Raw genomic sequence first — 15,495 nt, forward strand, 5'->3', positions numbered from 1 at the left:
ACACACACACACACACACACACACACACACACACACACACTGCTTACGTCCTTGTACCCCGCTCGTTGTCTCACCTCAGGCACTCAGAATACTAAATAGCAACCACCAAAAATAAATAAACAGTCAGAGAGGGAGTTCCACTTGTGGCTTGTGCTCCCCTCATTGGCACGTGTGTGCACTATGCATCCCTCTTCTGCATTGCACCTCTTGTTTTCACTTGCATTGCTCACACACACACACACACACACACACACACACACACACACACAGTAAAGAGACACCAAAACGAACACTAAATAACTTTCATTTCACACCAGGTACAACACAAGCTCTCTGAACTAGCCAGTCCTAAACACACACACATACACACGCACACACACACACACACACAGTAAAGAGACACCAAAACGAACACTAAATAACCTTCATTTCACACCAGGTACAACACAAGCTCTCTGAACTAGCCAGTCCTAAACACACACACACACACACAGCATACAGGCATAGAGAAACGAGGCATCAAAACATATGGACCAAATTAAGTGATATTCTCTTTCGGACTTCCACTCATCTACTATACTGTACTTGCCACACTTTTTCACTCATTTTATCTTTTTTTTTCCTCGTGCCCAGGTCTACCTCCTTTCCTGTGACACTATAAAACAAGGTAAAAGCATTGGGTCCTTGGGTCACCGGAAGCATCATACACCTGGCAGCGGAAATGGTAACCTTTGAAGGCTGAGGACGAGGGGAGGGGCCCGGGGGTGACGGATGGGGGAGGGATACTAACAGCGGCGGTAGGAGGGACCATCCAGCAGGACTCCAGCAGCCGTACTGATGAAAGTCAGGTTTTAGTTTCTCGCTAGCTGCTGAGGCGTACTGAGGCGAAGTAGTGGCTGTGATAAAGAGTGCCTACTCAGGCTCCCTCGTTCCCTTTATCTTCGAATTTTCGTGTCATTCTCATTACCTGTGTATCTTACCTTTCTTTAATAGAGGGTTTTGTTCCTACGACAGTTCTCTCCTTCCGTGCAATCTGTCCATCGTTCTATGGTCCATATTTTCAAGCATTTCGGCTCCCAAGGTCATATATTTGACAAGGCTTTCGTAACATTTTTGAGCATTTCCATGAATAGTTTTAAGACCCTGGATGTAATTTAACCCTTCTTCTGCACCGTGAACCTAAGAATCACTCGTTAGAAACTGAGTGACCTTGCTACCCCTTGGAAATAGTTGATGTAGTTGTGTCCTTTATGATGTTCCTCTGCCGTGGGTCATTCGCTGCCGTGACCTCTTAACTTTCTCGTTTAACCCACATTGTGTTTCCATATTCTTTTATGGTTCCAGCTCTAATTTACTCTAGAACTTTAGTCTTAATGTAGATGTTCCTGGGTACTGAAACGAAGCACGACTAAGCTGTGATGGGCTAAGCCAGAGGGAAGTTGCATAGCGTGTGTTGATCGGTGTTTTCCCAGAAGTTGCGTACTTTTATCAAGGTTCCCGAGTGTCGTTTGGTCTGAATGTGGTGAAGTGAAAGTGCAGTGTGTGTGTGTGTGTGTGCAAGGGCGGATCCAGCCTTGAGTTTTGGGGGGGGCCAACTGTTCATCGACGACGGACTGTACACATGGAATTAAGTCACATCGGATTGCATTGTGCTTTTCAGGGGCATAACTCAAGAATTAGATCCAGAATACTTTTGGTCTTTATTAAGCATATATTAATATATAACATATAAGAATCACAATAATCACATCGTAATATTTAAAAACATTGCTTTCATCAGCCTTGACCTTTTTTAATCTTGACAACCCCGTCTTCTTGCCTCCATATGTAAATTTTGACCTTTACCATATACACTTGTCATGCGATATTATAAATAATAATGAAATGCTCAGATGCAATTATGTTTGCTCGTGTTTGCTTTGCTCGTAGTATGGCTTATAGGCCTATTTCTATCATCATAACTGAAATCCCCACGTCTAAATGTCATACATGTACGAGCGTATTAAAGACAAAAACACGATGTTTATGCAGTTGTGCCTCTTTGAAAAATCGGACCTACTCTCGCAAGAGCCAAATGTCGTTGTCCAGTCCAGATGACACAGTAGTCTATCACTTCAGCTGCGCTCGGCGAGTGCCAGAGCCAGACTTCATAAAGAATTTTGTTTTATGTAGTAGAGCGATGCAGTATCGACTATCGAGTTCTACATGATATGTATATGATTGAGGGAGGCTGACAGTATCTGTAACGAATTTCTTTGGGGGGGGCCAAAACATACTCTCAGAGCGTTTGGGGGGGGCCATGGCCCCGTGGCCCCCCCCCTGGATCCGCCTATGTGTGTGTGTGTGTGTGTGTGTGTGCCTACAAAATTAATTTCCCCCAACCTCAATGGCTCATCCACATCAACGTTAACCAACATAATTATTATCATCAACAGTCTACGACCAGCATATCCTCAACATTATATCATTAGCATTGCTGCCAACAGTGCTGTGAATTTTGTTGTCGATATGTTTTATCGCCGATGTGGAGGCACCCTTAGAGGAATAGCATTGGTGGGTTTGCAAAGTGGAATTGTGAGATTATTGGTTTGATTTTTTGGGTTTCTCTTTCTCCGTTGTTGTCGGGTTTCTCCAGCAATCTCTCTTATCCTTTTATCTTGTCTATTTTTCCATAAATGACTCTCTCTCTCTCTCTCTCTCTCTCTCTCTCTCTCACCACGCGTTTCCACTTTTCTCGGGTCAGTTTACTCGCCGGACTAAAATTGCCACTCACTCAAGCATTCATACTCACCGCCTCGTAATTATATTCGTCTATAATCACAATTTTTTTTCTAACTCTCATATCTATTCACACTCCCTCACTCACCCACCCAACAAAGATGCTCACCTTGCCTCAGCTGCACAGGTGGGAAGCGGGGTGACGAGACTATACAGGTGTAGTATCCAAAGCGTACAGGTGTGGTGTGATTTAATGAGTCAGTCAGCCGTTCGTGTTCCTCGGGTGAGAATGTGTGTCGTGATATCAAAGGAACACAAAGGAACACAAAGGAAGAACAAACAACAGCAGACCTGCTGGTCCTTACGAGATTGTTTGTGACAAGCTACACTAACTATCTAATCAAAGGTGGAAGATGAAGGACAGCAAAGGCGAAGGCTCCTCCCCACCCCCCCATCCCTCCAGCCAAAGCTGGCAGGAAAGGAAAAAGAACCATGCAGCATGGAAAAACTGCATGGAATTTATGTAGGAAAGAGGAAAGAACTACCATTACTGCTACCACTAACCGGGCGATAAAAGCGGACAAGGACACCAGTATTCGAAAGAACTTAACGTTATTACGACAATGAGTAATATCTTAGTTGCTGGTTGAATTCAAAACACTTGTCTAATCTATTCTTGAAGGCCGTAACTGTTGTACTATCAACGACATCACAGGGTAGAGAGTTCCAAACATTAACAACTCGATTAAAGAAGAAGTGTTTAGCTTCGTGCGACGAGAATCTTTTACCACTTATCTTCAAATTGTGATTTCTTCTTGTTCTATTTGATCGATCAATTGTAAAGTAATCTTCCGCATTAATATCACTGAATCCTTTTAACATTTTAAACACTTCTATTAGATCGCCTCGCATTCTTCGTTTTGATAGGCTGAATAAATTTACTTCTTTAAGTCTTTGTTCATATGACAAATTTCTCAACCTAGGAATCATCTTTGTTACTCTTCGTTGGACCCGTTCCAACTTTTCTATGTCTTTTCTGTAGCAGGGAGACCAAAACTGTACACAGTACTCTAGACGGGGTCGAACCAACGAATTATACAGTTTTAATATTACTTTTTCCGATTTATTATTAAAGACTCGTCCGATGAAGCCAACCAATTTGTTTGCAGTTTTAACTACCTCTGAACAATGCTGACCGGGCTTTAAATCGCTTGATATAGTGATTCCAAGATCCTTTTCTTTACTTACTGCAGAAAGTTGTTGGCCATTCATTACGTACCGAACGCGATTGTTATTTTTTCCGATGTGCAACACTTTACATTTCTCAACGTTAAATTTCATTTGCCATTGATTGGCCCAACGTGCAAGTCGATCTATATCTGACTGTAAAGCTTCTTCGTCGAGTGTCGCAGTTACTTTACTAGCAATTTTTGTGTCATCAGCAAATTTTGATACTTTGCAAGTGAGCCCATCATCGATATCATTAACATAAATTAAGAAGAGCATGGGGCCAAGCACTGATCCTTGAGGTACGCCGCTTTTGACATCGAGCCAGTTAGATGTAACACCGTTTAGAACTACTCTCTGTTTCCGCTCAGAGAGCCAGTCCGCAAGCCAATTGTGAATGTTACCTGAGATACCGTGCGCCAGTAGTTTGCTGAGCAATCGTTGGTGGGGGATCTTATCAAATGCCTTTTGAAAATCCAGATATATGATATCTACTGATCTGCTTTCATCGAACACCTCAAAAATATAGTGAAAAAATCAAGTAAGTTAGTCAAACACGAACGTTTACTACGGAAGCCATGTTGCGAATTATTTATTATATTATTTTCTTCGAAGAATTTCACCATATTGACGCGAATGATAGTCTCCATTAACTTACAAACAATGGATGTCAGGCTAATTGGTCGATAGTTTCCTGGATGAGACTTGTCCCCCTTTTTGAAAATTGGTGTGACATTTGCAAGTTTCCAATCCGACGGAACTTTTCCAGCTGTTAAAGATTTATTGAATATGATGGAGAGCGGTTTACAAATTTGATGTTTGATTTCTTTTAAGACCGATGATACCATCGCTAACCAAGCGTACCATTGCTAACCAAGCATACCATCGCTAACCAAGTGTACCATCGCTAACCAAGCGTACCGTTGCTAACCAAGCGTACCATCGCTAACCAAGCGTACCATCGCTAACCAAGCGTACCATCGCTAACCAAGTATACCATCGCTATCCAAGCGTACCATCGCTAACCAAGCGTACCGTCGCTAACCAAACGTTTGTAGAAAAGATATATGAAGACCTAGTGATGTTTCATACGGTAGGTAATGAATGCGAGTTATTTTGCGGCTGCGCCGGCGCCATGGCGGCGGCGTTAGCTCGATTAATCCCTTTAAGGAACAGTGGTTTTGGTGGTCGTTAGCTCGATTAATCCCTGTAGGGAACAGTGGTTTTGGTGGTGGAAGGCCAAATCACTGAAAAATGGGCTTTCAAAATGTCCCTACAAAAATCCCCAAAATCGGGAAGAATCCCTAGTCTCTAAAGAAAGGAAATTCCCTAACGTATACTCTTGTAATCTATTCCTATATAACGTAGCAGCCGCCGCAGCGGGTCTGTTGACGAGTGTCGGGCGTGTAATCGCGCATTGAACAATATCCGTTTGTTTTCTGACACGTGCTTGTCACACCATATGTGACACGTGACACGCCCGTGTCTTTGTTGCACCCGGTATTGGGATAGTAATCGGTCCTTTTGTTAACCTACATGCACACCAATAAAGAGGTTAAATACTCAGTTAACTCTTACCGAAAGGTAAAGTAGACGGTTATTTTGAGGGAGTGAGTGTCGGGCCTTCCATCCATTATGGCGGCTTGAAAACAACTGACTTCAGGAATCCGCCGTTAGGTGCCGCCACTGAAACACCCTCGCGTAGTAACATTTTACGAATGTATTCCTTTAAAATTAGAAAATACAAATAGCTGCGGCATTAGTTGCTTTCATATAGAGAAAAAAATAACGTAAAACTCTTAAAAGACCGTTTTTTTTTGTCCGAAATCGTTATAATCCAAGCGCGTTTTGGATATTACTGACTTAGGAACTAGTTTCTGTGGTGTAGTATAAGGCAGCTAAGAGGCTCAGTCTGCCCATAGAGCCCTCGTGTCATACAACAACACTGGACTTAGAATTTTTCCAGGCACCCCCACATAATCAAGCCGTTTACGCAGTAAATTGGTACGACCGGGAACAAACCTTCGCAAATGTGAAGCAAAAGAAGTATCCTATGCAGTACCCATGCTATTTTTTCGGTATATTAGAAGCAGTTGTTAGCTAGATTAACCCAAGTTTCATATACTGGTGGATAAGAGTACAACATAATTATATCTTGTATTGGCGAATGCAGTTTTTTTTCGGGTAGACTTTGCTGTACTTTTAAGGCGAGAGTCCGGGTAGGAACGGTGTTGCCATATCTCTGGTATATATGCATGAATCACTCTGATTTTTATGTTATAAAGTATTGACAACATGTAAATCAATTTTAGACATTCAGCCCCATTCTAGCCCTCAACCCCGCCAGACCCCAACAGCCCCTTCCGAAAATTATGAGTGTTATTCTGGTGTTATTATTGGCCCCACAACTGTCTTGTTTTTATGGCTAAGACACGTTATGATGTGCATTGTTTCTCCGTCGTTAGAGCTTTTCATTTTAGCTTTTTTTTTATTATTCCTTTCGAGAAAAAAATTCGCTTTTTTTGACCAAGAAAATATTAATACAAAATGACAGCTCACATATATAAAAGAAAACAGCGACGGACATCGGATGAAGAAACATTCCTCTGCCTTTTAGGTTTTGTTTCATTGAAATCAAGCTAAAACTGGCTCCAAAATAGATTTTTGAAGGCGAATAACTTACATTTTGAGATACGGGCCGATAAAGTTGATCGATCTCGCACCTGTTATAACACACTAGGAAGTGTTTTCAGGTAAACTATTTTTTTATGATTATCTACAATCTGATAATACAATCAGATGTATTTCCAAGCATATCAGGCTCCTATTTCCCCCCTGCCCTTCCTAAAGGCGCGGTATTATCTCGTCAAGCAAGGGGTATCAGAGTTGCAGGAGCATGAGGCGGTGGTGATGTCAGGTTCAAACGCTGTCATTTTGCGTCCTTGCTCTTCTTCCAGGCGTTCCTGCTCTGCTTGATCTTTTTAGACACCCGTCCCATGGCTGACAACAGGCAAAAAGCAGGATACAGTGGGTAAATAACGTGCGGTGTAGCGGTATCAAGTATCGGCGAGTGAAAGGCGGGCGGCATCCGTCCCCTTTCAGCAACACAGGCACTGATTTCATTATGTATGTGCATTGTACAGTGCCCAGCCATCAGCCCACGCTCTCACACTCACCCAGTGTTGCCAGACTTCCCTAGAAATCAATAGATGTATGCTAACTTCGCTGTTTTTTTCTTATATAAACGTTTTAGTATGACTTTCTATAAATAACAAAATATCTGTCGAGTGGGTATGGGGGGGGTGAAACCACTTATAACTAAGGAACCATTACGAATTTTTCCAAAAACCTTCGGAAACATACTCATAAAGGGTTTGCCATGACCCACGAACAATTTCAGATTTTATATATTTTTTCCGATTTTTTGTCGGCCTGCTACCCAGGCGCTCACCTTAAATGATCTGCTAAACGTTTGCAGCTGATATTACCGTATTATTTTTTTCTGCCCTCCATCTTCCACCACTCCACACACACACCCCGGTTTCTAGATAGTGGCGATAGGCTACAATTTAGTGGTGAAAAACTTAATGGCTATGTTTCTAGTGGAGCTTGGTTTATCAACGCTAGTTGGTATAGGTTAAATAGGCCTGATAGAAATTTTTACTTTCTGCCGAGGAAACATGGAAACATGGACTAGCAGGCAGCAGAAAGCCTGTTGGCTCATTACTAGGCTGCCTGCTTTCAGTGATTTAATCAATCCGTTTGCCATAGGAGTGGCATGCAGGGGAGGATTAAAGCACTTGTGTATCTACTCTTGGATACGTTCAGTTCACTCCCGATGCGGCAAAGTGGCGATCAATGCGTTTTTTGAATGACTTGATGCTCTGCGCTAACCATTTCTGCAGGGAGGCTGTTCCAGTGGCGAACCACTCTATTCGAGAAATAACTTCTGCCGATGTCGGTACTGCATCGCTTTGCTTGAATTGTGTTTCCGTTGTTTCTTGTTCTCAGGTTAGTTTGTAGCGTGAAGAGCTTGAAGTGATCAACGTTGCTGAGCTTGTTCAGGCACTTAAAGATTTGTATCATGTCTCCCCCCAGTCGTCTCTTTTCCAACGAGAAGAGGTTGAGTCGATCGAGTCGCTCTTCATAGGGCTTCGTCCTCAGTGATGGTATCATCTTCTTGGCGCGGCGCTGTACTCTCTCAAGTAATTTAATGTCTTTCCTGTAATTTGGAGACCAGAATTGCACGGCGTGTTTCAGGTGGGGCCTTACCAGCGAATTATACAAGGATAACATAACTCCCGGCGTCTTGTATTCGAGGTTCCTCGCTATGAACCCAAGCATTGTATTGGCTTTCTTACAGGCGGACTTGCAGTGTTTTGTTTGTTTTAAGTCACTGCTGATGGTGACCCCGTGGTCTCTTTCCTCTTGCACAGCATGTAGTGGTTCGCCACCCACGTGGTATGTGTGATTGCTGTTTCTGGATCAGATATGCATTACTTTGCATTTGATAGTGTTGAAGGACATCTGCCATTTTTCCGATCACCGAGTGATCTGGTCCAGGTCTCTCTGGATAATTTCGCAGTCTGCCGTCGTGAGGGCCTTCCCACCCACCTTTGTGTCGTCGGCAAATTTTGAAAGATTGGATTTTAATCCTAGTTCTAGGTCGTTGATATATATGATGAAGAGTATGGGTCCCAGCACTGACCCTTGTGGCACTCCACTTGTGACCGGGAGCCACTCGGAGGCCTGTCCGTTGAGTACAACTCGTTGTTTTCTTCCAGTGAGCCAGTCTTTGATCCACGCTGTCAGATTGTCGCCTAACCCCGCAATTTGTCTCTGATGATCTTCTCGAGGATTTTTTCGCCACTGAGCAGCCTGGGTGACAAGTCGTCCGTCCCGGTGGACTTTTGTCTCGAGTTTGTTGGTACTTTTTCACATGAAGAACTTTTTTCGGTGGACTTGGCTTCGCGCGCAATCTTTTTTTCAAGTCGCGTTTGGCGGCGAGAGAGAGTTCTGCAAGCTCTAAGGCTTTGATGGTACTGTTCATGAGCCTCGTCGGTTTTCTGTTTTCTTTTAGAGTAGATTTTCTCTTCTTTTGAAACCGTTCCACGAGCCGCCCACAGGAGTGAGGTTCATGGTTTCCCAAGTGTCTCTGTTAGCAGCTCGAGCGAGCGAAAATTGGCTCTTTTGTAGTCTGGAATCCTGGACGTGGAGGGGAGGAGGGCGATAATATTACTTTCCGCCAAAAACGAGAGACAGTTACACGTATGCCGAAGAGATTCATCCACAAGAGTGCGATTTAGTTGTGTTGGACCTTAACTGCCCATTTGTGGGTTTTTTTTTTCCTTTTACGTCTTGGCCTATTGCGCCGGTAGGCTTCTTCCCGGTGGATCCTGATGGTCGGTCCAAGGCTTCTTCCCGGTGGGGCCTGATGGTCGGCCCAGCCCATTCTGGCGCAGGCGAGTGTTTATAGTGGCCATTTTTTTGCATTGGCTGGCTCCCCTCCCGGAGCTCATTAATCCGTGGCACCGGTCGGGGATTGAACTCGTCCTCTCCTGAACGCGGGCCATCTCGCTATCTGTTAAGCCACCGCCTCCCCTTTTATATCCTACAAGAAAAAAAACTACACACATTTGGGTGTGTGTGTGGGGGGGGGGTGGGGGGGGTCATTCTTATCACGAAGAATGTGATGATACATTATTTATGTACATAAAGCCCGTATTTTTAATCGTCTCTCAGTTCCCCTGTTTGAAAAGCCTCTTATAGAAGTTGATATGATTTTCATGAACTATTTTATGATCCTAGTGATAGTTTTACCCGACTTCTGCGTCTTGAACAGGAAAATCACCCATGAAAACCCGGTTAATTTTCGCTGTGACCTTGGGAAATAATCGTAATGGGAGTCCGATCTATTTAAGAATAAGGACCTAACACTCGTGGTATTAAAGGATTCAATGAGAACTGCCAGATTTTGTATGTATGATTTTGTGACATTGAACACTAAGCCGTTTTCGTTGAACTGAATTAGATAGATATAACAAGCGTTTTAACCTTTACAACAAATTCTCTCTTTGTAATTTTAAACGCACACTTCCCGGCAGCTGTTACAGGAAAAATAATTGTGATAAAAGGAAATCTCCCACGACCTTGTAAACCAAAGTGAGCTAAAAGTGAACCCGTGTGAAGTGTGACGAGTGAAGTGTGTCACCGCCGCCAGTATGACTTTGGAAAGCACTTCGACTATGGACTTCGAAGGGGTGAACAACGCCCTGGGGGACTTCGGTAAATATCAGAAGTCCATTTTCTTCCTGTCATGTTGGGGATCGTTCATGCCGGCGATGGTGGTGGTGGCCATGACCTTCCTGGGCAACACCGTAGACCACAGGTGAGTAAAAAGAGGCTGACTCCCCAGCCTATCGCCACTGCCAATAATCGTCTCTCTCTCTCTCTCTCTCTCTCTCTCTCTCTCTCTCTCTCTCTCTCTCTCTCTCTCTCTCTCTCTCTCTCTTATCCTCACCATATGAACGTCTCTTTAGGTCGCTGTCACACAGTCACGATCTTGCCTCCCGACGTTAAAAATATCGCGGTGCCTGACGTACATTACGACCATAGAAAACAGACCACGTCGAAACGACGTTGTTGAGACCAGAGTCCAACGACAGAACGCTCTCCCCCAGCGAGCGCGTGAGCCGACCTGTCTGTCGTATGGATCCTGGTTGAGACGTTGTTGAGATGGACAATGCCGACAGGTGACAGATGTCGGGAAGGGTGCCGATTGTTTTGAAATTTCCAAAACTGTCGGCGCATGGCCCGACGGCGGGAGGCGCCGGGAGTCAAGATCGTAACTGTGTGACAGCGGCTTTACGTTAAATCTCATGTTTGGATCAAGACTGTAAAAGTGTAACAAATACGTGAAAGCTATGTGTGCTTGCCAGTAACATACCTATTCCTACCTCCGTGAATGTGTCCCCCTCTCCCTCCCTTCCCGTACCTCTATTTTCTTCCTGCTTCACTCCACGTGTACAAAACCTCTTCCTACATCTCTCCTCCTTATCTCCACCTCTCTCTTTCTCCTTCTCTCCTTTCTCCCTCCTTTTCTTCCTCTACTTCCTCAGTTTCACATTTTAACTGGGGAAGGTAAACTGTGGCAACCCGGATGTCACACTGGCCCTGCTTCCCGAGGTGGTAAGTTATTACCCGCCACAGGCTCATGGGCCTGCGTGACCAAGGCCACGCCCAGCCTAGCATATCCCCTCAACTTTACATATACCTTATGCATTTTCGAATATATCAGAATTTGTCATTTTTAATACCACTGATTATATCATACAAAAAGTTTACTGTATGTCGCTTTTGGCCTCTCGTTCTGTTTACTTTTGTTGGAGGAGAGTCTAGCTGACCTGTTTCTGTTGCTTCTTGCCCTTGAGCTGTCCCTTGTAAAAAAGGGAAAAACAAGTGTTAAAAGCACAAAAACTGCTAGATCGGCGTCGCATGACCCTCCAACACATCCCCAACAATTTATATTATCGATGAACCCTATACTATGGAACGGACACTTGCCCCAGCCTTGTCATTAAGCCGCGAATTTTTGGAAAATCAACTGCTTTGGTGGGAATCGCCATAACTTTCTTATTTCTGGGGATACAGAAACGTTTTTGGTATCAATCGACGGCAAAATGAAAGGGCTATATTTTTTTAACATGCGACCGGGCTCGAAAACCGACTCGAAAGGGTATAAAATCGAATAAATTCGCATAAAACGACTCGGAAAAAAAACTTTTGAGTTCCCAACCTTTAAATCCGCTCATCTTTTGAGAATTTCAAAAACATTATTTAACAAATGATTTAGCCCTGCCAATGTGTTGTCCAATATAGTGGATAACATTTCCCTACTCCCAGTAGTTTCGTCGCTAGAGCTCGAAACGTAAACCCTGTCCAGAGCGATTTTGACGAACTCCAGACACTTTGCCTTTTTCGTCTAGTGTGGCCTTGCTATTGCCTCTAGAAGGCTGTAATTTGGCATGTAGCCACTCTTGGCAATGTAGTTTGACTAACACGAAGGATTTTTTGATAGCTTATCTTAAAATGGTTTTAATACAAGATAGTCAACATATTGAAGTGTTCATGTATAATTTTTTATGCAGATATATTAATTTTTGTGACGTCAGGAATGTTTTTCGTTGCGGCGCGTGAAATGAGTCAGATTCGGCGAATGTTCGTCGAGACTTCTGGTCGAGCTCGAGCGAAAACTACTAAAGCTAAGAAGGCGTGCTTGGTGGCAAATGAAAGCTCTTTTAATACAGATTAGTGATCAGGAAAAAAATGGAAAACATTAAATAAATAAAAAAGTTATAAGCAAAAAACTAGGACGTGTCCAAATCGCGGCAAAAGGGCCAAAAAAACAGACTATATTGTGACGGCTCGACGACGAACTTGGAATAGCTATCAAAACATCCTTCGAGTTGGTCAAACTACATTGCCAAGAGGGGCTACATGCCAAATTACAGCCTTCTAGAGGCAATAGCAAGGCCACACTAGACGAAAACGGCAAAGTGTCTGGAGTTCGTCAAAATCGCTCTCGACAGGGTTTACGTTTCGAGCTCTAGCGACGAAACTACTGGGAGTAGGGAAATGTTATGCACCATATTGGAAAGCACATTGGCAGGGATAAATAATTTGATAAGGTTTTTGAAATTCTCAAAAAAGGAGCGGATTTCTAGGTTGGGAACTCAAAAATATTTTTTTCGGAGTCGTTTTTTGCGAATTTTCTCGATTTTTTACTCTTTCGATTCGGTTTTCCAGCACGGTCGTTTATTAAAAAATATAGTCCTTTCATTTTGTCATCGATTGATACCAAAATCTTTTCTGTAGCCCCAGAAATAAGGGAGTTATGGCGATTCGCACCAAAGCGGTTGATTTTCCAAAATCAAGAGAGTAAGCCGTCCATTACTTGAGATGTCACTAATATTATGCAACTTGGGGTCTAAAATGGAAAATGCTGAAAAGTAAAGATGGACCCACTATAAACACTTGCCTGCGCCACAACGGGCTGGGGCCGACCATCAGGCCCTACTATGAAGGCCTACCGGCGCCACAAGCCAAGACGTAAAAAAAAAAAAAAAAACCCTGACTTCGTTTTAATGCCATTTTGTAGGGTTTTACCGGGGCTAACAAATGTTATTATACAATGTCATGTCTATATGTGTGTGTGCACACACACTCAAAAAACTATCGTTACAGTGGGGTCCGATGAACTTCACACTGAGCAGGGTTGGAGTAATTACAATTCAAAATCTTAATTACAATTACAATTACAATTACATTATTAAAACCTTAAATTGCAATTATAATTACAATTACTCATGTGAAGTTCAATTACAATTACAACTACTACAAGAGACAGTCAATTATAATTACAATTATAATTACTCAGCGTCCAACAGTAAGCTTTGGTTGAAAAGAAAAACACTAGCATCGTGCTGTTGTCATTTATTGAAAAGAGAGAGAGAGAGAGAGAGAGAGAGAGGTGGATGTAGGCTAAACGGGTAGGCAGTGGGGGCGGGAGACGGGGGGGTACAGTAGGTGGTGGGGACTGGGGGAGTGGTGCTATACATACAGACAGATAAACAGGAAGGGCGGGAAGGGAAATGGGGAGAGGGAATAGGGTGAGGGCAAAGGATGAAGAGAGGGTGTGGGTCGAAAGAAGGAAGAAAGGAGAAGAGAGGGAGCAGAGACAGACAGACAGACAGACAGAGAGAACGTCGAAGAAATGAGGGGGTAGGTAGGAGACAGAATGACAGACAGACAGACAGACAAAGAAAGATAGTAGTATGGTAGTATCATAAGTACTACTCACCACTATCAATAAAATATGCCTTCTACTATCACAGTCATAATACTTGTCACCATTATTATAAATATTACTATCACCAGCATCACCAGATCAGCAATTCAGCATCATCAATTTTTTTCATAATTATTTCCCTGTTACTGCTATATGATCGTCATCATTATTTTTTTTAACATTACCATCTTGCTATTACTTTCACCATCATTACTACCACTTTACTGTACTACTAGACTACTACTTTCCTATCAGCACAAGCCTACACCTACAGCGATTAACTTTCCAACAAATTAGCCTATTACTATGACACTGGTCACCATCACCACTAATCACTATTACATCATTTCATCATGACATCATCCAGTGAACTATCATCACCATCTCAGCTACTACAGTCATCATCATTCATCAGGGAACAGATTACTATACAATGTCTTTCTTACCTTTACAATAGAAAGTCAAGAGGAGGACTTTGCCGTATGACGGTCTAGGAAGCAATGAAATATGTCCCAGTCCACCAAACAGGGAAGAGTGGACGCGTCTGATTCTCGTATAATACGTAGGTTGTCCAGTAAGGGTTGCCATACTTCATCATATACAGTATTTACATATTTGCCACCATAGCAGTAAAAACAAGGATTATCAGAATTTTAGTATGACTTACTTTTTTCGCAATTACAATTAAGTTACAATTACTTTATAATGTAATTAATTATAATTACATTACTTCATTAAGTTCTACATCCAATTACAATTACAATTACAGTTACATACTTTAATGTAATTAATTACATTTCAATTAAATTACAATTACAATTACTCCAACCCTGCCACTGAGCAACTCGGTAATCTCGGCAGGGTTGGTAAGAGTGCGATCACCCCCACCACCTCAGCTCTGCTGGGGGGAGCGGGACAGGACCCCCATAAAGGAGGGATAGAGAGGAAGGGAGACACTCAGACACCAGATATCACCATAATATTAACGGAGTGATTTGAGTCCCACTTGTTTAATCTTTATATTCACAAATTATTAAACAATAATGCTCATATGATATACGTAACAGCGGTGGGTTGATGTATTCTCCCATGTCAAAGACAAAAACAACCATCAACGCATGTCAGATATGCTTCAGTTCATAATGTGCCATCCTGGAACTAATGCTTCCACTGAACGTGTCTTTTCTTTCATGAACAAATTGTGGGCAGCTAAAAAAAAACAGCCTCAAATTGCAAAGCTAAAATCATTGCTGGTAAGAAAGATAATGTTTAAACAGAGTTGCATGGACTTCTACAGGTTGTTTAAATCTACTCCTGGGCTACTTTTCTCTCTTGTGCTGCCTCATTGCCTAATAAAAAGTAGCAACTTTGCGCGCTTTTTAAGTTGCCGAATAAGGAACTTGGCGCGGTTGTTTTGAATTGCCGAAATTAGCCGTCTCTGGAGAAGAGTAATTTATTAAATAGCTTGCATGCAGGAGTTAATTTGTCTAACATGTTGGTATAATGACTCGCCGAGAATTATTAGAGAATTAATCTTATCGGGTGCATTCCATGATTGTTTCGAGACAAGCGAATACCGTGACTCGAGTAGTGCATGCTATACTAGTGAAACCAATGCCAACGTTATCTCACCATTTGGGTGATATATAAGTCAAGTTTATAATCCACTATAAATCTATCATAAGGGTTAGCTAAGTTTTACG

At 42.7% G+C, this 15,495-nt stretch overlaps 1 long non-coding RNA gene across 1 annotated transcript in view; it reads right to left on the reverse strand.

The window, feature by feature from the left end:
• Positions 1-15,095, reverse strand: part of LOC127003195 (uncharacterized) — a 16,158-nt gene extending 1,063 nt beyond the window's left edge. Inside the window, exon 1 of the long non-coding RNA XR_007756996.1 lies at positions 14,239-15,095. This is a non-coding gene — a long non-coding RNA (uncharacterized LOC127003195). The remainder of the gene's footprint in view (positions 1-14,238) is intronic.
• Positions 15,096-15,495: the final 400 nt, after the last annotated feature.

Source organism: Eriocheir sinensis, chromosome 25 (genome assembly GCF_024679095.1).
Source record: "Eriocheir sinensis breed Jianghai 21 chromosome 25, ASM2467909v1, whole genome shotgun sequence".
Classification (NCBI taxonomy): Eukaryota; Metazoa; Arthropoda; class Malacostraca; order Decapoda; family Varunidae; genus Eriocheir; species Eriocheir sinensis.